This window comes from Bubalus bubalis, chromosome 3 (genome assembly GCF_019923935.1).
Source record: "Bubalus bubalis isolate 160015118507 breed Murrah chromosome 3, NDDB_SH_1, whole genome shotgun sequence".
Classification (NCBI taxonomy): domain Eukaryota; kingdom Metazoa; phylum Chordata; class Mammalia; order Artiodactyla; family Bovidae; genus Bubalus; species Bubalus bubalis.
The window spans coordinates 17,142,524-17,168,909 of record NC_059159.1 but is presented as its reverse complement, the minus strand read 5'-3'; the positions used below and the strand labels follow the sequence as shown (position 1 = coordinate 17,168,909).

Below are 26,386 nucleotides of genomic sequence, written 5' to 3'. Positions count from 1 at the left end.
CTGACCCTGATGATGGAATCAATTGAAACAGATATAGTGTTACAGTGAGTGGGGATCAAGATAGAAGTAGACTGTCCCATCTGGAACCAGGCAAGTGGTGTCGTTTAAATGGAAGTGAAGCCCCCCTGGAAAATCACACACACCCATGTGTCAGTGTACACACAGAACTCTTGCCATAGGCAAGCAGAGTGACTTACGATCTGTTGTCCCTGCTTCTGCCTTCTTCCTTCTTGAAATCCATTGCACACCAGGAATAGGCTGTGTACTGTCCACACCAGCCTGAGCTGAACCGCCCTCTCTCCCACCAACCTGGGACTACTGGTGAGCTGGCTTAGCAGTTCACTGGCTTCCCTGATAGCTCAGTTGGAAAAGAATCCACTTTACCAATGGAGACCCCAGTTCAATCCCTGGGTCAGGAAGATCTGCAGGAGAAGGGATAGGTTACCCACTCCAGTATTCTTGGGTTTCCCTTGTGGCTCAGCTGGTAAGGAATCCACCTGCAACGCCGGAGACCTGGGTTTGATCCCTGGGTTGGGAAGATCCTCCTGGAGAAGGGAAAGGCTGCCCACTCCAGTATTCTGGCCTGGAGAATGCCATGGACTGTATAGTCCATGGGGTCCCAAAGAGTCGGACATGACTGAGCGACTTTCACTTCACTCCAATGTCTTACTGTTCACTCATTGCATAAACAGTGAGCACAGATGAGACTGAGAAAGCAACAGAACTAATGGAAGGCAGTTCAGGAGAGAGATTACAAATGAGATAATGAAGCAGTACTGAACTGGGTAAACTCAGAAGCAGGCTGATTCACGGTGGCAGCCGAGAGTCAAGTAGAAAAATGTTAAATGAAGCAAACTCGACATATTTTGAATCCAGGCAATGCCAAGCATCCAATAACCAGACTTCTATCTGAATTAATAAATCTGATTATTAATAAATCTGTCCAGTGGTTAGGACTCCATGCTTTCACTGCTAAGGGACCATGTTCAATCCCCAATCAGGGAACTAAGATCCCACAAGCTTTTCAGTGTGGCCAAATAAATAAATAGAAGAATCCTTCTTATCGTCAGACGGTAACGAATCTGCCTGCAGTGGAGGAGACCTGGGTTCAATCGCTGGGTCGGGAAGATCCCCTGGAGAAGGGAATGGCTACCTACTCCAGTATTCTTGCCTGGAGAATTCCATGGACAGAGGAGCCCAGTCCATGGCATTGCCAAGAGTCAGACACACTGAGCAACTAACACTTTATCCATGAAAGTCATAATACATTTTTTTCAAAAGTCATTCAATCAGAAAATCATAAAAAAATGATACATATATATTTTCAGACATTTAATTTAACCAGATATTTGTTCATTTCCCCCTCCCCATCTTTTGCTGTAGGGTCCAGGCTTCTTGGTGTTTGGGTCAGCTAGCTGGAGTTCCTTGTCTTTTCGGCTTAAGCGGCACCTGTAATGCATTGCCTAGGACTTCCAGCTAGAGGAACAAGGGGTTGCACTGTGTGTAATCTGAATGTAGAGTCTCGCTAGAGTTTTACTATATTTTCCCACAATCTTTGACATCCTGTTTGACAGCTTAAAAATTACTCACCTTTATGAAATCTCTCCAAAATATTCAACTTGGTTTTCTTAAAGCCAGTGAATGATTTTCAGAACTCATCTTTCATTTAACACTTGATGTAATCAGCTTGCACCATACTTAAGTGGTGTGACTATTGTAACAAATACGATGGGCCTAGAAGGTTGGCTGTGGTGGGCTGAGGCCCCGGCCGTGGGCATCAGGCCCTGGAGACTCAGCCCTGAGTATTCACCCTCCTTCATTTCTGCTTCTTACATGGTATCTGGCAGGAGAGGGCCTACTGTGGATACTTTTGTGTCTTCCCTGCATCTCCTGCCTGTCTCCCAGGACTAGCGTGGCACTTGGAATTCATTCACATAGCATCCCTACTGTTGCAAAATTCTCCCCATAAAACTCAACATAAATTTAAATTTTCTTTACCATGTTAACTCTCCTTAGTGAGGGAGTTTTAGATCAAGGTCCAGCAATTTTAAAAAGCATTTTAAAATCAGCACATTTGAATTAAATCTGAAGACATTGATAATGATGTTTCATTCATGGACCTCCACTGCTAAATCAAGCATCAAAGAGAAGAAGGACGTGAATTATCTCTGGTCCCAGCTGCAGGTTTTCCTTCCAGCCTATGGCCTAGTTTTCTGGTTTCCCTGGAAGGGTAGGTGATATTGTCTTGAGGCCTAAGCCTGCTACAAAAAGCCTCAGGAGGCACTTTCATCCTTGTGTCCTCCTCCTCAGGACACAAAAGATATCAGAAGACCCCTGAGTCTACAGCTGCCTGTGATGTGATCCACAGCCAGTATAATAATGCCAAGAAGGGAGTGGCAGAAAGGACTGATTCATGGAATCATGGAACTGTGCCCCTCCCCCAGGATAAACGCCAGCCCTTCCCCCTGAATTAGAACCAGAATTCTAAATTATGTGTCAACAGAGTTGTCTTGGATCAAATCCAGTTCTGTCATTGATTTACAAAGCATTTCAGAGATGCTTATTTCCAATTGTTCTTGATTGGACAGTGATACCAAACTACGGTCTTACCTCATTCCCTCTCTCATGATCTCAGAAAGAGGTTTATCGGATAATTAATAATCTAAAGGCTGAGGACTTCCACGGTGGTCCAGTGGTTAAGACTCTGGGCTTCTGATGCAGAGGGCATAGGCTTGATCCCTGATTGGGAAAGTTTTTTCATGCCTTATAGTATGGCTGCAAAAACAAAACAAAACTATAAAACTCTTAGAAGAAAACAGAGGATAAAAGCTTCGCAATATTACATTCATCAATGACTTCTTAAATATGATACCAAAAGCACAATGAACAAAAGAAAACATTGACAAATTGGAACTTGTGAAAATTAAAGGAGCCAAATAAATAATATAGGCTTAAGCGCCCAAGGAAAGGTTGCAGTGTACAGAATCTCTTTGGTTTTATATTTAAATGTGAATATTCACTACCTTATTTATGTCTGGGTGTTTTATATTGGGTTTGCTGAAAACTGGTACAACTTTCAGTGCTGGTATTGGTAATGTGTCAGAATTAAAATCAACATAAGAGTCAGATACAACTAAAGCGAGTTAACACATACATGCACCCACATGTCAAGCAAAAGTTGTCTATAAAACTGAAATAGTTGTACATAACATGCTACCCTGGGGCAAGATAATCTTCATGATTTGCTTCATATGAAACCTGTCCCTTTCAAAGCTGCCACTTGCCAAGAATCGCCAGGAATAGCTGTTTGGAAGAGCTGCCTGCCCTTCTGCTGTTCACTTTCTGCCTTGTCTATTTGCTAAAAACAGGAATTCTATGCTGGCCCCAGCCCACGGCACAGCAGTTCAGCTTCTGCCTCTGCTATCTCTATGAGACCGGCTTAGAAACAAAGGATTTCTCAAAACATCCCCAAATCCCCTTAAATAATGGACTGATCATTCACGGACTCACCTGAACCTTCTCTAAACCTATTATTCTTTTCCCCAGGGTTAATCTTGTGGGGATGATGTGCCCCCTGGGGGTCTCTCCCTGGGCTCCTTTCTTCCTGCTCTACGTCTGAAGGTCCTCCCTTCTTAGCAGCCAGGAGAGGTGGCAGCACTCTGTTCCCTGCAGAGTATTAATGCAGATGGAATACATTGAAATAAATCCCTTTCAGTGTCACTAAAGTGCTATAAATAATTATGAACCAATGGCTTGATGTCTCATGAGAAATGCAGGGAAAAATTTTTTTTAACTGGCAGGATTCATGTTATAAGTTGACAATCTGGGCCAAGCAAAATCTTTTTAAAACATCTCCTTATCTACCAGCGAGACTGAATTCCAAAAGTTAGGCATCCTTTATTTTGGTGGGGGTTGGGGGGTGATCTGTTATCACCCACTGCTTGGGCTTACCCAGCCCTGAGTGTAATTGCAACCTTCCTGTTTATCTACCAATTGTGGCCATAATTAAGATTCCCTGGAGGGTCAAGTCCCTGGAAGGACTTCCCCGGTGGCGCAGCGTATAGGAAATCTACCTCCCAATGCAGGAGACACAGGTTTGATCCCTGGTCTGGAAAGATCGACCACACGTGCCTCAGAGCAACTAGGCCCATGTGCCGAAACTACTCAAGCCTGTGCAACCTATAGCCTGTGCTCCGCAACAAGAGACTAGCTCCTGCTAGCCACAACTAGAGAAGGCCCTGGTTCAGCAACGAAGACCCAGCACAGCCAAAATAAATAAATAAAAAGGGTTCCCGGAATTCCCTTGCGGTCCAATGATTAGGATTTGGCATACTTTCACTGCCAAGGGTCTGGGTTCAGTCCCTGGTCGGGGAACTAAGAGTCAGGGAATTAATATCCCACAAGCCAAGAGTTTTGGTAAAAAGGAAAAACATTCCTGAATAATAAATGGGGATTATTCAATCTTCCTTCTGAGAATGGATGATAATGTGGCCTTTCTTCTCACTGAGTAATCACAGAACTAAAATACAACCATCTTGGAGAATTTTTCTGAGCTTTTCAGAAAACAAGTGCTGCAGGGATAGGGGCGAGGGCGCCTCCTGAGAGCCACGGTCCAGTACCTGATCTGAAGTCTCTCTCGGGCTGAGCCTGGCAGGGTATAGCCACTGCCGCTCGCTCTCTCCTTTAGCACCTACCAGGTAGGTACAGACTGCTTCCCAGGGGTTAGCGGCCAGGCAGCTGGGCCTGAGCCTGAATGCATGGACAGCCAGCCACAGTCCATCCTGTACTGGTCTCATCTAGCCCTTCTTTGCAGGGGAAGCTGAAAGCCAGGTGCAGGACAGTGGGTGGGGTGGCTTTAGTATGACCTCAAGTGATATCCCACCCTGCCAGTGCCTCCTTCTTGTAGAGGAGCTGGGGCCTCCTGGGCTCATGCTGTGCCCCTCAGAGGGAATTAATTCCCTGGGAGCTTTTCTGTTTCCTCCGGGGTTTTCAGTTTCCTCCTAGTCAAACAGGGACTTGGTGCTGAATCTCATATTCTAATTATGCCCTGGGGCAGCCTCTTCCCGCCAGTGTGTTTAGCACTTGCCAGGAATCGATTAAGGCAAGAGTGATTAAATTAAAGGTTGGAGTTGACTTTGATGGTATAATATTCTAATGGCTATTTGGTGGCAAGAGGCATGGTGCAGGCTCATTAATTGAACACTTGCACTTAGAATTTGAATTGAGCTGGTGCTGGGCTGCAGTCTATTTGCTTTTGCCCTGGGAATGGAGGATTTTTTTTTTCTTCATGCAAATAGACTGGGAAATATTGATACTTCCAGGCTGGTGTGTTGCCCCTACCCTGACAACAGCCTGGCTTCTCTAATGAGTGGCTGGCCTTGACCATACTTAGTATCCCTACATTGTCTGCCTTTGTTTGCTGTCCCCAAAGCTGCCCTCACTATGCCATAGTCCCATCCACTTTGCTCCTTGGAACCTCCCATCCTCCAGTCCCCGTATGGCAAACCATGGAGTCTTACACTCTTCTTCCTGCCATATCCTGGAACAGACTTAACCATCAGTTTCTTCCTCCACATCACTTGGATCTGCTCTCCTTTTCCAATCCATCTGCACCAGTGCTAAAAGAAACGTCTGCCTTTATCACTTCACCCCTGGATCATTGTGAAAATGATAATGAATTGCTCTAGAGTTCAGTTCTGAAATTGATGCCCAATCCCTTTGGCAGGCCATTGCCAAACTCCTCTTCCCAGAGCAGCCCTGTCATCTGCCCTGCCCCCATCCGAGCATGAGTCCACGATTACACTTTTGTCCCTTGCTGAGCCAGGCCCCACCTCTAGCTGCCTGCCCCCCTCCGTATGTCACAACTTGGGCTCCCTGTCTAGTCCTACTGGTCCAGCCCCACCTCGGGCCATTCTGCCTCTCAGCTCCTTCGCATATATCATGCCCTTTCTGCTCCTAGCTCACCCATGGTACCTTTGTTGAGAATGTCCCCTCTCCCTTCTGCTCCCCTTCTTTTAGTCACCCTGACCTTCCCTGATCACTCTTCCCCGAAAACCGCCTCCAGGTACTGCGCTCCACAAGATCCCAACATCAACACATTTCATTTCTCAGCAGTCCTCAGCACCACAGTGGTTGACTTAATTATTTTCCTTCTTGTCTGTGCTGCTTTCATCTTTCCACAGGTGATATGCCCTCTGAGGGCGAGTCTTGTGTGGCTTTCCTGCTCCCCTGGGTGTCTTGCCCAGTCACAGAGCTGGGCACATGCAAAGCTCAAAATAATTACTCTTGGTTCATGCAGCTGGATACTATCAAAACAGGCTGATGTCAGATGAGTTTTACCTGTTTAAAGTACCTTCTCCACCTCCTAGTACATGGCTCAGTTGTTCTACAGACTTGAAAATAAAACTCATACTTCCTTTGAAATATTCTAAAATTTCTGCTTTGCCTTACTTCATTCAGGCCAACTTAACTGTTAGTCCATTATTTTGCTATACAAAGATGCTGATAATAATGGTAGGAGCAGGTGGCTTTGATTTTATTAAAAATATTGTTGCATTTAACCTTCACTCCTCTATGAGGCAGGGCTTACCATCCTCATTTTGCAGAGGAGCAAACCAAGGTTCAGAGAGTTTAGAGCTGGGGAGGCAGCCAGGTGGTGCCCCAGTCCAGAACCTTGTCTTGCTGTCTCCAGGTCCTCAGAGCCTCTGACCCTCTGCCTCTGATTCCATTCTCCATGCCAACAGACATGTCTTTAGTGCTAATGACTGAAGAATCCGTGCCTTCCAGCCTCCCAGTCATATGTAACATGAGCCCAGAGAAAATATTTAAGACTAAAAGCTAGCCTCTAAACTGGGCTGTTGCTTCATGACTCTGGTGACGGCAGAACCAAATTTAGTGTCGTGGGCAGGTCCACACTTATCAAATAGTGAAGCTCATTTTTCTTTCAGCTTGAAAAATGTTCACACTCACCATTTCCATGGAGGGGTAGGTGGGACCAAAAGACTGGAAAATGTGGTCCCAGAGGAACCCTGGGGTATAGACTCAGGAGGGAAAATGACATTCAGGTTCCCAGGCAGTGACCCCAGGGACAAATTTAATTGAATGTGGGTGGTTTCCCTGGGCAGACGAAGTAAGTCCTTGCTGTTAGGAAAAAGGGTCCTAGTGGGACGGAGGGGAGGCAAACCTATATCCCAAGCCACCCAGGGGTACTGCCCGATCCCCCTTAGTCAGCAATCCACTTTATTTCCCCCCGGGTCTCCACTGTGGCTCAGACAGTAAAAAATCCACCTGCAATGAGGGAGACCTGGGTTTGATCCCGGGGTTGGGAAGATCCCCTGGAGAAGGGAATGGCTACCTACTCCAGTATTCTTGCCTGGAGAATTCCATAGACAGAGGAGTCTGGTGGGCTACAGTCCATGGGGTCACAAAGAGTCAGACATGACTGAGTGACTGAGCACACACGTAGGTCTCCAGTGTAGCTCACATTCTAGAACCAGGAAAAGGGAGGGGGGCCAGAGAAGGGAGGAACACACACCAATGAGGTTGGGGTCACATGTACCACATTATTTAGCATCTGCAACCTCACCAGGCACTTTGATGATGTTGAAATACATTCCCCACAGCCACCCTTCCATCTACCTATGACAAGAATCAGTTCTCAGTTCTGTTCTTGCCTCCCACATTCTCCCCCAAATTAAAACAAAAACACTAGCTATAAAGCCAAGATACCATATGTGAGATCCCGCCCTAGTTTCTGTTCTGTTGTTTTTCTTTTTTCCCCAGGGGAGGGACAGGGATCATTTCAGTCTATAAATTGTTTTCAAGGTGAGTAGTAAATGTTTCTTCAAGAAAGTTCTTAAGGGGACTTCCCTGGTGATACAGTGGCTAAAACCCTGCATTCCAATGCAGGGGACCTAGGTTCAATTCAGGGTCAGGAAACTAGATTCCACATGCCACAACTAAGAGTTTGCATGTTGCAATTAAAGATCTCGAATGCAGCAATGAAGATGGAAGATCACGTGTGCTGCAACTACAACCTGGTGAAGCCAAATAAACAACATAAATATTTAATAAACAACATAAATATTTTTTGAAAAAAAAAGAAAGAAAATTCTTAAAAGGACCGCAGACTGAAAGATGGAGTACATGGCGGTACTCAGCACCGGACTCGGACCCGGTTAGTTCCGTGGTTCTGGGCAGAAGCTGAGGGATGTGGCCCCTTTGCACGTGGCCCTGGATGCAAAGCTAGGAGCACAGGAATGCTTGGACAGCCCAGGGCATGCTGGTCATATCTCTATCCTCAGGTGCAGGGACCTCATCCTCAAAGGCTGTGGCCACGTAATGGGCACCAGACCCTATATCACTGGGTCTCCACTGCCGAGACACCTGGAACAGCCACCTTCGAGCGAAACAAACCCCGGCCCCAAAGGGCCCAGTGTTTGCAAAGAACATTGGGTTGACCTGGCTTTCTGGATACACTAATATTGTTCTGATTTGGATGACTTCAGGAATGGTCAATCTCAGTTAAAAATCTGACTCATTTTCAGGCAGAGAAAGACAAATATTGTATATCAGTTATATGTGGAATCTAAAAAAATAACACAAATCAACTAATTTATAAAACAAAAACAGACTCACAGACATAGAAAACAAACTTATGTTTACCAAAGGGGAAAAGAGAGGAGAGGGGTTAAATTGCTGCTGCTGCCGCTGCTAAGTCGCTTCAGTCGTGTCCGACCCTGTGCAACCCCATAGACGGCAGCCCACCAGGCTCCCCCGTCCCTGGGATTCTCCAGGCAAGAACACTGGAGTGGGTCGCCATTTCCTTCTCCAATGCATGAAAGTGAAAAGTGAAAGTGAAGTCGCTCAGTCGTGTCCAACTCTTAGCGACCCCATGGACTGCAGCCTACCAGGCTCCTCCGTCTATGGGATTTTCCAGGCAAGTGTACTGGAGTCGGGTGCCATTGCCTTCTCCAAGGGGTTAAATTAGGAGTATGGAATTAATAGATACACAGCACTATAATCAGGCAGGGTGCAGGAAAGTTCAGTGGCACCTGAAATCACATGGCTAGTTTGGGCTGACAAGGGATTTGAACCTGGGACTTCTGTTCCTCAACCCCGGGCTGCTGCTCTTAAGATCAAGCCCCACACTGACTTCTTCATTCACTGACTGAGTCTGAGGGGTCCTGCCGGTTAGTTCAACTGCCAGTGCCTGGGCCGAGGGGAAAGAAGAGACACTGCTTTTCCCCCAGCAGGGACAAAGAAAAAGTTCTTTAAAAATGTATTTTATAGAAATATAGTTGATTTACAATGTTGTGTTAATTTCTGCTGTACAGCAGATTGGTTTAGTTATACATATACATTCTTTTTCATATTTTTTCATTATGATTTATCACAGGATATTGGATGTATTGGGGCTTCCCAGGTGGCACTAGTAGTAAAGAACCCACCTACCATTTCAAGAGACATGAGACTCATGTTTGATCCCTGGATCTGGAAGATCCCCTGGAGGAGAGCATGGCAACCCACTCCAGTATTCTTGCCTGGAGAATCCCATGGATAGAGGAGCCTGGTGGGCTGCTGTCCATAGCGTCGCACAGAGTCAGACATGACTGAAGCAACTTAGCATGCACACATGCATTGGTTATATTAATAGCTCCCTGTGCTATAGAGTAGAACCTTGTATATATGCATTATATATATATATATTTTATATATGCATTAATTATATATATGTATATATCCATTACATGTCTATTCTATATATATAATAGTTTGCATCTGCTAATCTCAAACTCTCAATCCATCCTTCTCTCACCCCCAGAAAAGGGTTTTGATCTTTTTTAAATAGGATAGAGACCTGGAATTTCAGTTTGAGGGCTTGTGTCTTGCCATGACTAGATGAACAGATTGCTATTTTCCTCTTATAAAAAAATCCTGTTCATCATAAGAAGTGTTTGGGGGATGGGCATAATTTATCCCCCAGTGCACTCCTGCACCAGTTAATGGGGAGCAGGAGGCAGCTGCAGGTGAAGGGTGACATCACCAAGTCTGTGAAGCCTGAGGCAGAGCCCAAGATGGAGGGGCTGGGGTCAGAGGATGTGCCTCACAGTCACTCGTGTTTCCGGGATCTGAAAAACATGGAAAGAGGAAACAGCTCCATCACGTTCAGACAGCCCTGGCTAAGTAACATATCTTATAATAGAAGTTATTTCCCCCAAAACTAAATTCTAAAAATAGTCACTTGAATTTAAAGATAATTAGTAAATTAATTGGGTTTCTTTCTATACCACTAGTTTTGAAGCAAACATTAAAATTTTCTGCTTTCGCATTTCTGGGGTTCATTATTTTGTGTTTAATTTCCACAGCTTTGTCTGATTGCATTTTGAGGGGCTTCCCTGGGCACCAGGTTCCCCAATGCATTCATCTCTTGGGCGATGTTTTATTCGTCTTTGTATCTTCAGGGCCTGGCACAGTACAGGGCACAGAGTAAATGCTCAGTAGCTGTTTAGTGACTGAATAAATAGACGAATAAGTGAATTCAACACTGATTAAAACTCAAGATTTCTTTTAAAAAGACTCGAGACCTGGGAATTCCTTGGCTGTCCAGTGATTAGGAGTTGGTGCTTTCACTGCTGAGGCCCGCATTCAATGCCTGGTCGAGGAGCTAAGATTCCACAAGCCAGGCAGTGCAGCCAAAGAGAAAAGACTTAAGAACAGAAAGAACAGAACATGGACAGAAACATAACTTGTGTATCTGTTCATCCTCTACCTTTCTGGAGGATGGAGGGGTACACATCTGCATTTGGTGTTTTGAGTGCTAAAAGTGGAACTACATGTACTATGCCATAATCTTTTTAAAAGTTAAGTCTTTAGATTAATCTAAGCCTTAGGATCCTCTGTGCCATTTCCTTCTCCAGGGGATCTTCTCCACCCAGGGATCGATCCCAAGTCTCTTACATCTCCTGCATTGGCAGGCAGGTTCTTTACCACTAGCGCCATCTGGGAAGCTTAAGCTGTTGGATCCTCTTGGAAACCAGAAAGCTGCCATAAACCATGAGCCCTACTTCAGAAACAAAGACCATTAATGACTAGCCACGACCCCACAAGCATAGCAGGAAGGACCGTGAGCCATTCAAGACAAACCACTTAAATTCCTGCCATTTCATGAGCAGAGGCTCCAGCCCAGGTAGGGATGTCAGCATTAGCAAATTAAGACACAAGATGCTTAGTAAAATTTGGATTTCAGATAAACAACCATTTTTTAAAAATATAAGTGTGCTAGGCTACATAATGCTCCTCCTCCAGGAGATATCAGATCCTAGTCTGCAGAACCTTGTGAATATGACCTTGTTTGGGAAAAGGATCTTTGCAGATGTGATTAAATTAAGGATCTTGCAATGAGATTGTCCTGTATCATCTGTGTCCTAAATGCAATCGCATGTGTTTTATAAGAGCCAGGCAGAGAGAGATTAAAAACGTGGAAGAGAAGATGATGTAATGATGGAGGCAGAGATGAGGGTGTTATGGATGCCTGCAGCCACCAGCAGCTACAAGAAACAAGCAAGGGATTTTCTCCTAGAGGGAACACGGCCCTGCCAACCCCTTGCTTTCAGCCCAGTGATACTGAGTTTGGACTTCTGGCATCCAAACCAATGAGTGAATAAATAAATACCTGTTGTTTTAAGGTTTGCGGTCATTGGTTACAGCAGCCACATTGTATTGGAAACCAATACAATTAAGTATGTCCCATGCAAGATTTGGGACATACTTAACAAAAATTATTTGTTGTTTATCTGAAATTTAAATTTAACTAGGCATCCTATATTTTACATGGCAATCCTCACTCCCAGGACCAAAGAAAGGGGCTTTTGAATTTGCAAGAAAGCTGGTTGAGGCTGTCAGGAAGTGGACCTCCTTATGCTTGGAGTCTTTGTAAGCACGGTTCAACTGAACCAATTTGAACTTTTACTAACTACCCTCTGGACAAAAGAGGGGGGAGCAATTAGACAGGTGTTAATGATTTATTTTTTCAACAGTCATTTGAGCACTTCCTATAAAACAGAAGCTCTGTGTTTAAGGGTGGAGGAGTTAGCCATTAATCCGGTGCATCTAGGCTAAGTTACAAACCATTCCAGCTACATCACATGACACATGGCCGTTAGCAGAGCTCCAGTGATGCTGCAGTGTGCTGCTGACACTTGAGCCGCCCCTGGGAATCTTGCACCCTTTCATTGTTGGGTGGGTGGGGGGCGGCGCCAAGCAGAACAGCTGGGTAAATCCCAGTTGCTGAAAGAGAGGACTTGACAGACAGACCTGAAATGGAGGGAAGCGGGTGGATGTTGCAGAAACAAGCTGGCTCTGGGTTCCCAGAAAGAACTCTCAATGGAAGTAGATGCAAAATGTCTCCATCATGTCCTGTGCCCTCACACCCTAACATGAGTTAAAGACACACTGGCCCGTTCTCCCATGCAGAGAGGGCTGCCCCAACCAGGCTTGGACATCAGTGTTCAGACTCAGGCTCAGGCTCACAGCTGGGCTTCTCCAGCTTACTGGCAGGCTCTCTGAAACCTGGACAGTGCCTGGATCCCCAGGCTTTTAATGATGCTCCGAGAATCCATAGTGTTAGAGCTTCAAGGAGCCTTAGGTCATCCAGAATAGGCAGGGGGTCCTAGGATACCTCAGAATTGCCCCAGATGCTTTACCAAAATATCCATGCCCAGGAAAAGAAAAAAATATATGGTTTACAGGAGAAAAAAAAAAGTGGGTGGGATGTAGAGTGTATTAGTCTCTGTCATATCTGACTCTTTTGCGACCCCATGGACTATAGCCCACCAGAATCCTCTGTCCTTGGGATTCTCCAGGCAAGAATGCTAAAATGGGTTGCTATTCCCTTCTCCAGGGGATGTTCCCGAACCCAGGGATCGAACCCAGTTCTACATTGCAGGCAGATTCTTTACCGTCTGAGCCACAAACACGAAAAAGATGCTTGACCTGGCCCATAATTAAAGGACTGCTGATAAATCCATAGTGAGATGCCACTATTACATGGATGAGGCGGCCATGATCCAGAGGGGTTGGAAAACCATCCCTTCTGGAGAGAAGTGTGACCGTTGATTAGATGTTCTTTGGCAGAGCATCGCTCCTTCTGAGAATCTAGTCGTTCTATACAAGCAAAAACTTATATGTGGGGGTTCATTGGGGAATTATCTGTTATGCAAAAGTCTGAAAATAGTCAGGATGCAACTGGTTAAATAAGCCGTGGTCCCTGGAGAAATGCACTGGATCCAGAGGTGTGGCTCTGCTACTCCCTCAGACACCTTGTTAAGCGGGGAGCCAGGCGGGCATTGTGTGTTACTGTTTGTGTATAAGGTGGGAGGGTGAATGAATCACCTACATGGAACCTGACTCTGGGAGGAAAGGTGAAAATCAGGCTTTGATGAAAGCCTCTGGGGGGAGAAGCTGTGGGTGGAGGCAGGAGACATCATTTTCACTCTATTGTCTTTTATCTTGTGTACACATTACCTTTTTTAAAAAAGATAAATTTATGGGGACTTCTCTGGCAATCCAGTGGTTAAGACTCTAGAGCTTCCAATTCAGGGGACGCAGATTCGATTCTTGAACGGGCAAGTAAGATCCCACTTGGAGCTGTGGTGCAGCCAAAAAAAAAAAAAAAGAAAAGAAAGATCAATTTATACATATGCTCAGGCCCCAGCTCACTTCAAAAGGGTAAGCTCATCCATAGGAAGGTTCTTTCAGAGCCTCCCCAGGTGATGCATGACACCCCCTGGTGGAGAAGCTCTGATCTGGCCTCACCCTCCTCATCTCCCAGAAGGGCAGAAACTGTTAGCCGGCCTGCCAGCCTGGGCACTGCATGCATCATACAGGGGAGCCTTCCAGATGAGCTAAACCAAGTAGGACTTAGCAGAAGCAGTGTGTGTGTGTGTGTGTGTGTGTGTGTGTGTGTGTGTGCAGAGCCTTCCAGGGCCCTTCCAGATGAGCTGAAGGAGCAGGACTTAGCAGAAGCATTGTGTGTGTGTGTGTTTGCATGTGTGAAGAGCCTTCCAGATGAACTGAAGGAGCAGGACTTAGCAGGAGCACTGTGTGTGTGTGTGTGTGTGTGTGTGTGTGTGTGTGTGAAGAGCCTTCCAGATGAGCTGAAAGAGCAGGACTTAGCAGGAGCACAGTTTGTGTGTGTGTGTGCACCCGCGTGAAGCATATCTAAAGTGTGTAATGGAACACAGAGAGCACCTTCTAGAATGTTCCCTTGGAAGTAGAGGAAGACGAGGGGAGGTGGGCTCCCGTGTTATGAAAGTGTCTAATCCTTGTGGTTCCTGACAACGCAGAGTAGCCCTGTGAGGTCCCCAGAGTGCTTGGTGGCCTGTGTTCCAAGTGAGACCCCTGAGAACAAGTTCCCTGAGGCCTGGCTACGTGATGGACCACTTCAAAATGTCAGTCCCCCATCCTTTTATATCAAAAGCAACCTCAGTGCTATTTTTTCTCTTTGTGCTTTAGACAGAAATGATCTCATTTCATCCTCCCAGCAACTCCAGGCTGGGCGGCACTTCCTGTTGGGGAAAGGAAGAAACGGAACCTCAGTCGAGGAGACGGGGTGACGGGTTCCGGGCAGGGGCCGGTCTCTTCCGGAGTGACTTCTGTGGTGCAGTTCCCGGAGTTCCTCCAGAATCCCCCCTCACTCCCTGAAGGATGCAAAGCTCAGCCCAAGACCCTGCTCCTTTGGAACACCTCCCACGCCCAGGGACGCCAAAGGCACGGCTGGTCTCCTTCAGACAAGAACTGCAGTCCAGTCAATCCTCTGAGGGCCTCCTTTCAGTTTTAATTAGCATGTTGTCCTATGGTTCTCTTCAGAGAAGCGGTCCATGGCACGGCCACGGCTAGAATGTCGATCTCCTGACCCCAAGGCCCGAGCATCTCTACTGTTGGTTAGTGAAGGGTCACTCTGCCTGGCCTGGGGAACCCAGACCTCCCAGAACCATGGAGGTGGAAGAACTCCCATAGCCCACCGGGCTCCCCCTCCCACCCACCACCCAAACTCCTCCTCTGCCTTCCCAACAGAGTCACCCCAGCTTGCTGTGAAGGCCGCTCACGACCTGATGAGGGGGCTGGGAGGGAGGAGAAAGAAGGGGCTAGAAGAGGACGGTAAAAGGGGTGGGAGCAGCCTCCAAGCAGGTGACGTTCTGAGAGTGGTTACCACCTTCCCTTCAGCTGTTCCTTCTCCTGTGGGGACCTCCCTTCCCCCACACCTCCCCACTTTCTGTGGTTATACTGAGAAAAACCCGCAGAGACTCCAGCACAAGGTGTTGAGGACCACAACTTTGGCATTTTAACAGACACCAGAGCCACTTGAGAAATGAGGTAACAGCCCAGAGATGTGACGTGACCTCCCCAGAGTCACACAGTGAGTTCATGGCAAAGCTGGACTAGCCCAGGTCTCTTTCTTATTCTTGCCCCATTCCCCTTCTCCTGGGCCCCATCTTGCCTCCCTCCTGGGGCTGCGGTGGCCAGAGAAGGATCCTCAGATGCAACTGGCCTGCAGGGCAGACCCATGACAGAGGCCTGACAGGGAAGCAACAGTATTTGAGATCCCAGGTGAAGGAGGAGCCTCTCAGACGGTGGAGGCCAGTCTCTGGGACACACAGTCTGGTTTACAGCTGTGTCCCTCTGGCAGCAGCTTTCCGGAACATTCCCACTTTCTTCCATAGTGTGAAGACCTCTTCTCCTGCAGTCTCCTGCTGCTCTCCTCCTGAGGATCCCTTGTTTCACTGACTTTTCTCTGGTCCTGCCATGCAGCATGCCAGATCTTAGTACCCTGACCAGGGATTGAACCCTTGCCCCCTGCAGGGGGAGTTCTGGGGTCTTAACTACTGGACCATCAGGGAAGGTGGTGTTTCAATGATTTTAATGAACCATTTCACTCCACAGTGAGTGTGAGCTTTAAAGGGTTACATGAGCCTGTGTTGACTAACCAACCTTAAGGCCAGGTAGTTACCCCTCAGCAGAGCAAGAGCGGCAGCTAGAGTGGATTATGCCTAGTGACTAGGACTTGCCTTCAAGGAGAAAAATAAAACAAAAACAACAGTAAAAAGATAACCTCTGGAGGACTGGCTCTGAGTCAAGATTGTGTCCTTTTACTAGAGTGGCCAGACTGAACCGTCTCCATTCCTTTCGAAATGGCAAGCATATACCCGACTTCAAGAGAAATTCTGAACTTCTCTGGTGGCATAGTAGCTAGGAATCCACCTGCTAATGCAGGGGACACAGGTCGATCCCTGATTTGGGAAGATTCCCCATGCCTCAGAGCAGCTAAGCCCATGGGCCACAACTACTCAGCCCACATTCTGCAACTCCAGAAGCCCATGGCCCTAGAACCTGTGCTCCGCAACAAGAGAAGCCACCACAGTGAGAAGTCCTAGCCTTGCAGCGAAGAGTAGCCCCCACTCGCCACAGTTAGAGAACGCCTGTAGGCAACAACAAAGACCCAGCGCAGGAGAGGTTGTGGAGAAAAGGGAGCCCTCTCACACCGTTGGCAGGAATGCAGACTAGTACAGCCACTATGGAGAACAGTGTGGAGATTCCTTAAAAAACTGGAAATAGAACTGCCATACAACCCAGCAATCCCACTGCTGGGCATACACACTGAGGAAACCAGAATTGAAAGAGACACGTGTACCCCAATGTTCATCGCAGCACTGCTTACAATTGCTAGGACGTGCAAGCAACCTAGATGTCCATTGGCAGAGGAATGGATAAGAAAGTTGTGGTACATATACACAATGGAGTATTACTCAGCTATTAAAAAGAATGCATTTGAGTCAGTTCTAATGAGGTGGATGAAACTGGAACCTATTATACAGAGTGAAGTAAGTCAGAAAAACACCAATATAGTATATTAGCACATATATCTGGAGTTTAGAAAGATGATAACGAATACCCTATGTGCAAGGCAGCAAAAGAGGCACAGAAATTTAAAAAAAAAAGACTTATGGACTCTGTGGTAGAACAGTAGGATGATTTGAGAAACATGTATTGAAACATGTATATGACCATATGTGAAATAGATGACCAGTCCAAGTTCGATGCATGAAACAGGGCACTCAAAGCCGGTGCACTGGGACGACCCAGAGGGATGGGATGGGGAGGGAAGTAGGAGGGGGGTTTGGGATGGGGGGACACATGTACACCCGTGGCTGATTCATGTTAATGTGTGGCAAAAACTGCCACAATATTGTAAAGTAATTAGACTCCAATTAAAATAAATTAAAAAAAAAGACCCAGCGCAGCCAAAAATAAATAAATAAATAAATTTTTAAATGCTAATTTGCCTAGAGAATGTCCACTATTCTTGGAAGATGCATGGGTATCCCAAGTGAAACAGCCCCTGCTGCTGAAGTAACAGAAGCAACATTTGTTGTTGGAAAATATTAGTTAGGTTGATGAGGTTTTCCTTGCCCACAGAAATGAAGCAGTTCCCAATAATGGATGCTCTGTAATGGGAAAGAAGGGCAGAACTGCCCGGTCATTCGGCCCAACCATGGGGTGAGCCGCAGGAGACCCTGGGTGGTCTGATTCCAGAGCCCTTGCTTTTTCTACCCCTTTTGGTCATTTGTTCCCTTTACTGTCTCCTGGAGCCCATCTTCCTTTCCAAAATCAGCCCATCTCACTGTTGGTGCAAAAGCTAAGGAGGCTCCTCAGTGGTCCTCTCTTCCTGCACTTACCTGGCCTGTTCTTGGCAGTTCATTTCTCCCCAGATGTTGTTTTAATGTTATGTCATTACTATGGCTTACTTAAGAAATGGACGTGAGATGCCGTTTACCCAGCTTTCCGTGCCATTCCTGATCGTGAAGGAAATGTGATAGGAAGAGCCCAAGCCTTGGAGGAGGGCTGACAGGGGTTGACTTTTGGCCATTCCCTGCTAGCTGTGTGACCTTGGGTAAGTAGTTCAGCCTCTCTGAGCCTGGTTCCTCATCTGAAAATCGTGAGTAGTAGCACCTCTCTTCCCAGGCTGCTGTAAGGAGAGGCAGTGATGTCTGTGGAGCACAGAGCACAGTGAGTGAGAGGCCCTTGGCCACACTGCTGATACCTACCATGCTAACCAGTCACACGGGAGACCCATAGGTGGTTATTATTCAGTTTCTAAGTTGTGTCCGACTCTTTTTGACCCCATGAACTGTAGCACATCAGGCTCCTCTGTCCATGCCTCCTCTTTCAGGCAAGAACACTGGAGTGGGTTGCCATTTCCTTCTCCAGGGGATCTTCCTGGATCAGAGATTGAACCTGTGTCCCCTGCATTGGCAGGCAGATTCTTTACCACTGAGCCACCAGGGAAGCCAGACCCATAGGTCTGGGCACATGCCCAGCTTTGATAAGCTTTGGGAGCGTAGTTGTAGACCTGAATAGGGGTACGGAAGCCTGTCATTTTCTTCTTTATGCACTTTTTTCCCCTTCAATTCAGTAGGTCCATATTTCTTGTGTGTGTGTGTCAAAGAATTTTTTAATATTACATAAGTAATGCATGAATAGATTCTCATCAGAAATTCAGACAGCAGCATGAGTTACTTTTATCATCAGGAAGAAACAAACATACAAATAACATTTTGAAAACCTTCATCTCATCAACTCCACTTTCCACCCTTCCCATGTCATGTCTTTGCTGCTCTCTCCACCTGCCCGCGACACTCGCCACTCAAGCCCTGCCTCTCACCCTCTCCACTCCCTCTGGGCTATATACCTCCCTCCACCTGCCCATGGGGTGCCTCCCCGGAGATGTTTCTTCCTGGGGAGACTGTGTGCCCTCTTACATCCAGCATGCCAGGACTCACAGAACTGGAGGAAGGAAAGGATGCCCTCCTCCCAGGGAATCCTCATCCCAGCCAAGGACAGAGCCCTCATCCTGGCCCCTCACCTGCTGCTTCCTGCAGCAGGGCTCTGCTCATGCTTAGTTCCCATGACTGGACCGCAGTCAATCTTGTGGGAAACAGTGGGTTTGTCACCAGAGCTGGCTCTCGTTCCTCTGCCTGGTTTGTGTTTCTTTCCCCCACTTCTCCCACTGCTAGGCTCAGCTGGAGGCAGGTGGGCCTTAAAGTTCCAAAGCATTTAAAGGGGCTCAGCATGGGCCCAGCAGCTCAAAGCCACAAAGCTCCATTTCGGACACATGCCCGTGTTACTAGGTCTTCGTGGGCTGGCCTGCGCACCTGGCTGCCTGAGACAGGAGAACTTTTCACATGAGCTGCAGGCAGAGAACACTGGTGCCAGGAATGTGTTCCCGGCCCCTGTGCACACGTGTGACATGCTGGGCAGCACTCTGGCTTTGTGCAGATCCTAGGCCTTGGGTTTATTTATTTATTTATTTTATGTGGGAGGATGGATTTGGCTTTTTCCCCCAGCCCTCTGCTCCCCTGCCGCCCATCTGGCACTTGAAGCTGTTGACCAGCTGCCGGGCCAGAGCTCACAGTGACAAGGGCAACAGAAGAGTAATGGCCGGTGTCTTCCTGCTTCATCTCATTTCATCACTGTCGCCTATTGAATTTGCAGATTCTACCTCCATTTTTTCACCTGGGGAAACTGAGGCTCAGAGCAGCTAGGTAATCTTCCCAGATGGTCCCTTAGCTCTCAGGGGCTACTCTCAGCAGCACAGCCCGGAGGACCCTCTGCTGGAACCTTGCTGCCCCGAGGGGCCTCCTCTCCCCAGGGGTGGACTTCCTGCCTGCCTGGTGGCTCCATCATCCTGTCTACTTTCGGGGGCTCAGCTCTGGCCCCTGACCCTCCCCTGTCCCACAGGGACACCAGACTGGAGCGCTCTGGCAAAGTAAGGGATGGCTGCCCAATGCCTGGATTACCGCAGACATGCCCTCCTCAGTCTCCCATTAACTCACAGGGGACACATCTGAAGTCGCCGAAATCGCAGGGGTGGCTCTCCAGGAATGCTAGCAGCAAAGCTGAGCGGTTCTGTTAACAGCTGACTGGCGACAAGTAGCCTTCATCCTGTCCTGCCCCTTGTCTGGCGGTTAGCACCTGGCACACCATGGGTACTTAATAATAATTAAAGTCATAATGAACGTCAGAAAGGCCAGCATGTGGTAAATGTATGCATCTTTGCATAATTGTTATACAGCATAATGAGCAAGCCATTAATGGTTAATCAGGAATAAAAATGAATGTGAGAAACATCTGATTGCAGAGATTTTTTTTACTCCTTCCTTCCCTCCCCAGATTTTTAAGTGAAAGTTTAGGGATCATTTTCCTTCAATTGTCCTTATAGTAGGGTTTATCATGAAAAAAACTGGGATGAAAATCTTTATGCACTTCTCCATGTAGATCTGGACAGAAATTTGGAGTGTTCCTCAATGGTGAGGGCTGATAACAGAGCAGGCCAGGGGAAATTTTCTGGAATGGGCAGTCAAAATCCCTTGCAGAAAATTTCGATTCCTGGAACCCAGATCCCATGATCTGGCAGCCATCTTGAGGGCGCGTCCTATAAGATCACAGGAGGTCAGAGGACCTCACAGCCCACACATGCTGCAGCCCCTCTTTGCCTTAACCACCCCATCAGGGACTTCCCTGCTGGTCCAGCAGCTAAGTCTCTGTGCTCCCAATTCAGGGGGCCCGGGTTTGATCCTTGGTCGGGGAACTAGATCCCACACGCTGCAACTAGAAGATCCTGCATTCCACAATTAAGACCCGGCACAGATAAATAAATACAAATAAATTTTTTAAAAAACACAAAATTTTCATTAAAAAACAAGACAAACAAACAAAAAAATAACCCCACTGGGACAGCTTGCCCTGGAGGAAGCTTGATGCCTGGCCTGGGTTCACCAGGCTTGCAGGGAAAGCTGAGGGGTTCACAGATTGCTTAGTTAAATGGGTGACAACAGATCACTTGTACCCCAAGGGACAAGGAGTAAAGAGCCCAGGCAAGCATCCTGTCACCAAATGTCAATGTAGGAGGGGCCTGGGGAGGCCCCCAGTCAATGATGGTGTCTTGTGGGCATGTGGACCATTCCTGGACAGGTCATTCCAACTTTTCAAGATACATCAGAAATTGTCCTTCGATTAAATCTTTACAAGTGTGACTTATTAGATCCATTTAACTCTATGATATACTCCTGGGCTGTTGGTCTGGTTTAAACTCTGTCTGGAGTAGTTCAAGCTAGATAGCCGGAAGAACTTCCTGGGGTGGAGTTTTGAGACCTTGGGGAAAGAGGGGTGTGTCTTTGGGGTGTTCTGACGATATCCTGCTGGCAGTAAGGGTTAGAGACTAGAAGATTCCTCAAGGAGTTTCAGAGCACCTAGCCCAGGGCCATTGGCAAATGTTTTTTGATGGATAGACACTCCCTGGGTCCTCTCTCTAACTCTGTATAATGACAGCTCTGGGCAGGTCTGTGACTCTCATCCAAAGGCCTTATGTTTTGCTCCTTGAGGGTTCCTTTCATCTGATGCCTGTTGGTCACCATATTTTAACTTTCAGGGTTAAGGGATGTTTTATCAAAATTCCCAAAGTGTCCAGACAAATTATACCTTAAAATTTGAGAAGGTCTAACATGTCTGTCTGGATGCCTGCTATGCGCAAGGCACTGGGCTACTTGGGAATCACTCAGTCCTGATCCCTTGAGAAGTTCAGAGTCTAGCTGGTGTACACACACATTGTGGTTTTAAGTCAGTTTCATATGTACAATAAAGGTGTTATGTTATTATATTGAGGCATCTTGATATACAGATTCTCTTAAAAGAGAATGCTCCTAGAACTGGTGTTACCTGAAGCCTTCCTCCACCATTGGTTGTTATCTATCATGACTCAGATTTTTCACTAATGGGATCAGAATGTGGTCCAAATATGGGGCCAACGTTGGGACTGGATCTCCACCAGGATGTAAGGCCAGGCTAGGGCAGATCCCCCGAACCCAGCAGGATACAGCAGCCCCTTCATGCCTGGTTTAGCTTAGAAATCCCACAGAGCTTAGTCCTGATTTAAGAGCACGAGACATGCCCAGTGAAGGACAGCCTGAGTATTGTCTGGCTGTCCCAGGTTTACTGGTGGGCACTTGGGCAAATGCCCAGAGCCAGCCAGCCTCCATTTCAAGGCTCTGTGTGATTCTGAGGTGGTCCCGAAAAGGTAGCCACAATCTTTCTTACGAGAGCCTTCCTCACTCTGCAGCTCATGATGGGATTGCAGCTGTCGTTGACTCAGCCAGTTTCATGTTGCATGAGACCTTGATCTCTGCACACACTGTGGAGCCAGGTGGCCTGGATTCAAATCCCAGCTCTGCGGTGTCCTAGTGGTATGAACTCAGCCAGGTTGTTCAGCCTCTCTGCCTGAGTTTCCTCTCCTAGAAAATCAGAATAATGATAATACCGACTTCATAGGGTTTGAAAGACAATTAAATGAATTAAGATTTGTAAAGTGCATAGAGCCTTGCAGGTAGCAAGTACTAGCTAAGGATTTAGATTTAAGAGACCTTTGGGACTTCCCTGGTGGTCCAGTGGTTAAGAATCAGCCTTCCAATGCAGGGGATGACAGTTCGATCCTTGATCAAGGAACTAAGATCCCACATGCCCTGAGACAACTAAGCTCAAGAGCCACAACAAGGGAAGCCCATGAGCCGCAACGAAGGCCCAGTGCAGCCAAAAAAAAAAAGACTTGGCTTTAAAAATAGCTTAAGAAAATAAATAAACAAAAGATCCTTAAGTACATCCTCTGTGGACTCACAAGCCCTTTATTTTGCATTTCATGTCCAAGTCTGCTCTCCTATGGGATCCAGCCCAAGACCTGCTTCACAGCTGAGCAACAGGCCTGGCAGGTGTGCACAAAGAGGAGAGAAAGTGGCCCCTTGTCCAGATGGTGAAACCAGGGAACAGCGCTCTTACCACCCAACAGGGGCCCAAAGTGTGGAGTCTCCAAAACCCACCTCAAATGCAGGTGTGGAGCTTGTGAGTGCAAGTCGCTTGTTCTCCAAAGGCTGCTTTGCTCATGCATCACCATTATCAGGTTCTGGGGAGTGGTGGGGTGCTTATTGGAGTGCAATGGGCTAGATCCCAGCCCCCCTCCATACCACTTCCCTTTGCCTGGTCTTCCATCACTCCCTCTTTGCAGGTAAACAAGGCCCCGAAACTGCGCAAAGTAGGATGAGAAAGACCCCAGAACCCCATGACTTCACAGACCTGGCTTTTCTCCCAGGGTGACCGTGATGTCACACCTGCCCTCCCTTGACCACGCAGCCCTTGAGGGGCACAGCCGGTCAGTTCCATTACACATGTGCCTGCGTGCCTGCCTGTGCCCACAGCCTCCCCGCAGGCCTCGCTCAGGCCATCTCAGCCAGTACGGATTGCTCCCGCCAATTTAGACAACCAGGAGTCGCTTATGGAAAATCGTCCCAGTGGAGGGATAGCTCTTCTGCTGCGAACCACTGGGCTGGGACCGGGACCTGCCTTTCCTCTCTGTAGCTGAGGCCCATTCTGTCAACCAGCTCCCAGCAGAGAAGGAGGTGTGAAAGACCCCACTGTTACCTTAGGTAATGTTGCTGCCCTTTAATACACCCCTGACTCTTCGTCCTGCATTTTCTTAGCTGCATGATTTGGGAGCTGAGTGAGATTGGAGCTTGTCTTGTGGGGGAGGGAGGACCACAGATGATCAGCCTAAGCAGAGATCAGCCTGTCCTAAGAAAACTTGCTGTATTGCCTGCAAGGGGTGGGTTTCGTTTTGACTCTTGTGTGCCCCATGGGCACAGTTCACCCCGGGAACTTTCACTGTTTTCTTTCCTTTGTCTATTGTGCTGGACACGTGATGGGAATGCAGAAATACATGTTTGTGGATTTGTTTATTCATGGAGCAATGGTGTCTCGAGTGTCTGCAGTGGGCCAGGCAGAATGGGAGGCCCGGGGAGACTGGGGTTTCTCCACCCCCTCTCCTGGTTTCTGTGAAAGTTGATTTGTGATGCGTTCTCCTCTCGGGGGCCACCCCTCTCCTAGCTGTGCCTGGGCCCCTCCCCGACTCAACAGGAGCATTTACTCAAGTCTGGCTAGTGAGTGTAAAAGTTTGGACCAGTTTCCAAGAAGCCGTTTGGCAGGATGTAAATAGAGGCTATAAAATGTTGCTGCCCTGTGACCCAGAATTTTGCTTCTAGGAATCTGTCTTAAGGAAAAAATGAGAAATACGAAAAGAATAAAAACACTAAGATGTTCATCAAGTGTGTTAATCATAAAGAGTATGTCCGACTCTTTGTGACCCCATGGACCGAAGCCCGCCAGGCTCTTCTGTCCATGGAATTCTCCAGGCTAGAATACTGGAGAGGGGTTGGCATTCCCTTCTCCAGTGTTCATCAAAGGGTTGTTAATAATAGGAAATCTCAGAAGCCAGCTACACAGCCAATCTCTGGGAAACAGTTATGTAGAATAGTAGGTGGCCATTAGAAAGTAATGTCTGTGGAATTTTAAATTATCAAGAGAATTCATCTGATAAAAGAGTAGGATATAAATTGCATATTCAAAATAATGTTGACTAGTTTTGAAAATGCATGGGGAAAACCTGAAAGAAAATATGTGAATATGTTGATAGTGATGTTTCTGGTGGTAGGATTATAGGTAAGTACTTTGTACTTTGCTGTACTTGATTTCACATACATGTTGCTTTTTTTTTTTGGCTAAGCCACATGGCTTGTGGGATCCTAATTTCCCGACCAGGGATCAAACCTTGGCCCTTGGCAGTGAGAGCAGAGTCCTAAACACTGGTCCACCAGGAAAGTCTCCATATGTTGATTTTACAATAAGAAAAATATTGTTTAAAATTAAGTTTTGTGGGACTTTTCTGGCAGTCAAGTGGCAATACTCCGTGTTCCCAATGTAGGGGGCCCAGGTTGGATCCTAGTCAGGGAACTAGATCCCACATGCCGCAATGAAGATCAAAGATCCTGCTTGTTGCCACTAAGACCCAGCTCAGCCAAATAAAGAAAATATCAAAATAAAATAAAATTAAGTTTTGTGTGTAGTTATACATGGATAGGCAGAGAGTGACAGAGAGAAAGCAAATGTTGCAAATACTAACAATTGGTGAGTCTAGGAAAAGAAAATAAAGGTGTTGATTGTATCATTTGTACAATTTTTCTGTAAGTTGGAAATTTTTCAAAGTAAAAGATTGGGGGAAGGGAGAATACAGGCCACCTTTGAACTCTCTTTTGGAATACTGGAAATATAACCAATGTGATTTGACTGTTTCATTTGTTTTCTGTTGTGGGAAATGGTCTTTGAATGTTGGGGCAGGGGATACTGGGTTTTGGTAGTTTTAGGAAGGACCCCCAGGGGTCAAGGCATTTTGCAGAGCTGACCTGTGCCGGTGGCCCAAGCATCTCACGTGCTAGTTCACCACCTTTGTGTTCCGCAGCTCGTGGGTGACTTTGCTAAGGCCAGGCCCTCCCCCACCCCGTGCCCTGGATTCCATTCGTCCACCTTGCCATCATTCAGGAAGCTTGCTTAGCTTTTATTTCCCCCTTCTCCTGTTCCTGTCCTCTCCTCTCCTGACTCCTTCCTGTCGGCATTTAGGAGGTTTAAGTGAGTCCCCTCTTTAAAGCAAAACAAATGCCCCCTCAGTCCATCACCCTATTTCTGTCCTCCTCTTCCCAGACAGACTTCTTTTAAAGCATCATTGGCACTTTTCCATTTTCTCCCCACATATCTGTTCTCCTTAGCTGAATCCAAGCTGGACTCTACCCACTGTCTTTCAACTAAAATCCTTGTATTAGTCAGTGAAGTCAGGTTTATGCTGCAGTAGCAAAAAAGTCCCAAATTCCAGTGGCTTCACACCTTTGGCATCACCACTTCCCTCATCTTCCCGCCTTATGGGTCATCTTTTAGTTCCTTGAAAACTCTGCAGTTTCCTGCCTCAGGGCCCTTGCATGCACTCTTCCCTCTGCATGGAATGTTCCTTCCTACCCTCTCCCTTCACCTTGTTCACTTGAACTTGTCCCTCATGTCTCAGTATAAGCATCATTTGTTCAGGGAAGTTTTCTTCAACCCCCACCCCCAAGACTAACAAGTGCCCATCTTGGACTCATGTGACCTGCCATCCTTTTCTTGTGACACTTGGATTGTCGACTGTCTCTTTCATGAGGTGCCTTCGCAAAAGTGAGGTCATGTCTGTGTCACTGCTATGGTCCCGATTGCCCACCTTAATTACACATTAGAATCGCCTGAGGAGCTTGTATTTATTTGTCTGCGCTGGGTCTTAGTGGCAGCATGCAGGATCTTCCGTCTTCATTGCAGCATGCAGGATCTCTAGCTGCGGTATTAGTTGTAGCTTGTGGGCTCTAGTTCCTTGACTAGGGATCGAATCTGGGTCCCCTGCGTTGGGAGTTTGGAGTCTTAGCCACTGGACTAC

The 26,386-nt window shown here is 47.0% G+C and overlaps 1 protein-coding gene across 12 annotated transcripts in view; it reads left to right on the top strand.

Annotated features, from left to right (window-relative positions):
- MAPT (microtubule associated protein tau) overlaps positions 1–26,386 on the top strand; it is a 122,860-nt gene that overhangs the window by 7,957 nt on the left and 88,517 nt on the right. The window contains exon 1 of one of the 12 annotated variants that reach the window (XM_044938854.1): positions 23,174–23,528. The exons of the other annotated variants lie outside the window; for them this stretch is intronic. The gene's annotated coding sequence lies outside the window, so the exon portion shown is untranslated. Of the gene's footprint in view, positions 1–23,173; positions 23,529–26,386 lie in introns of those variants that run through there. 12 annotated transcript variants of the gene reach the window in all.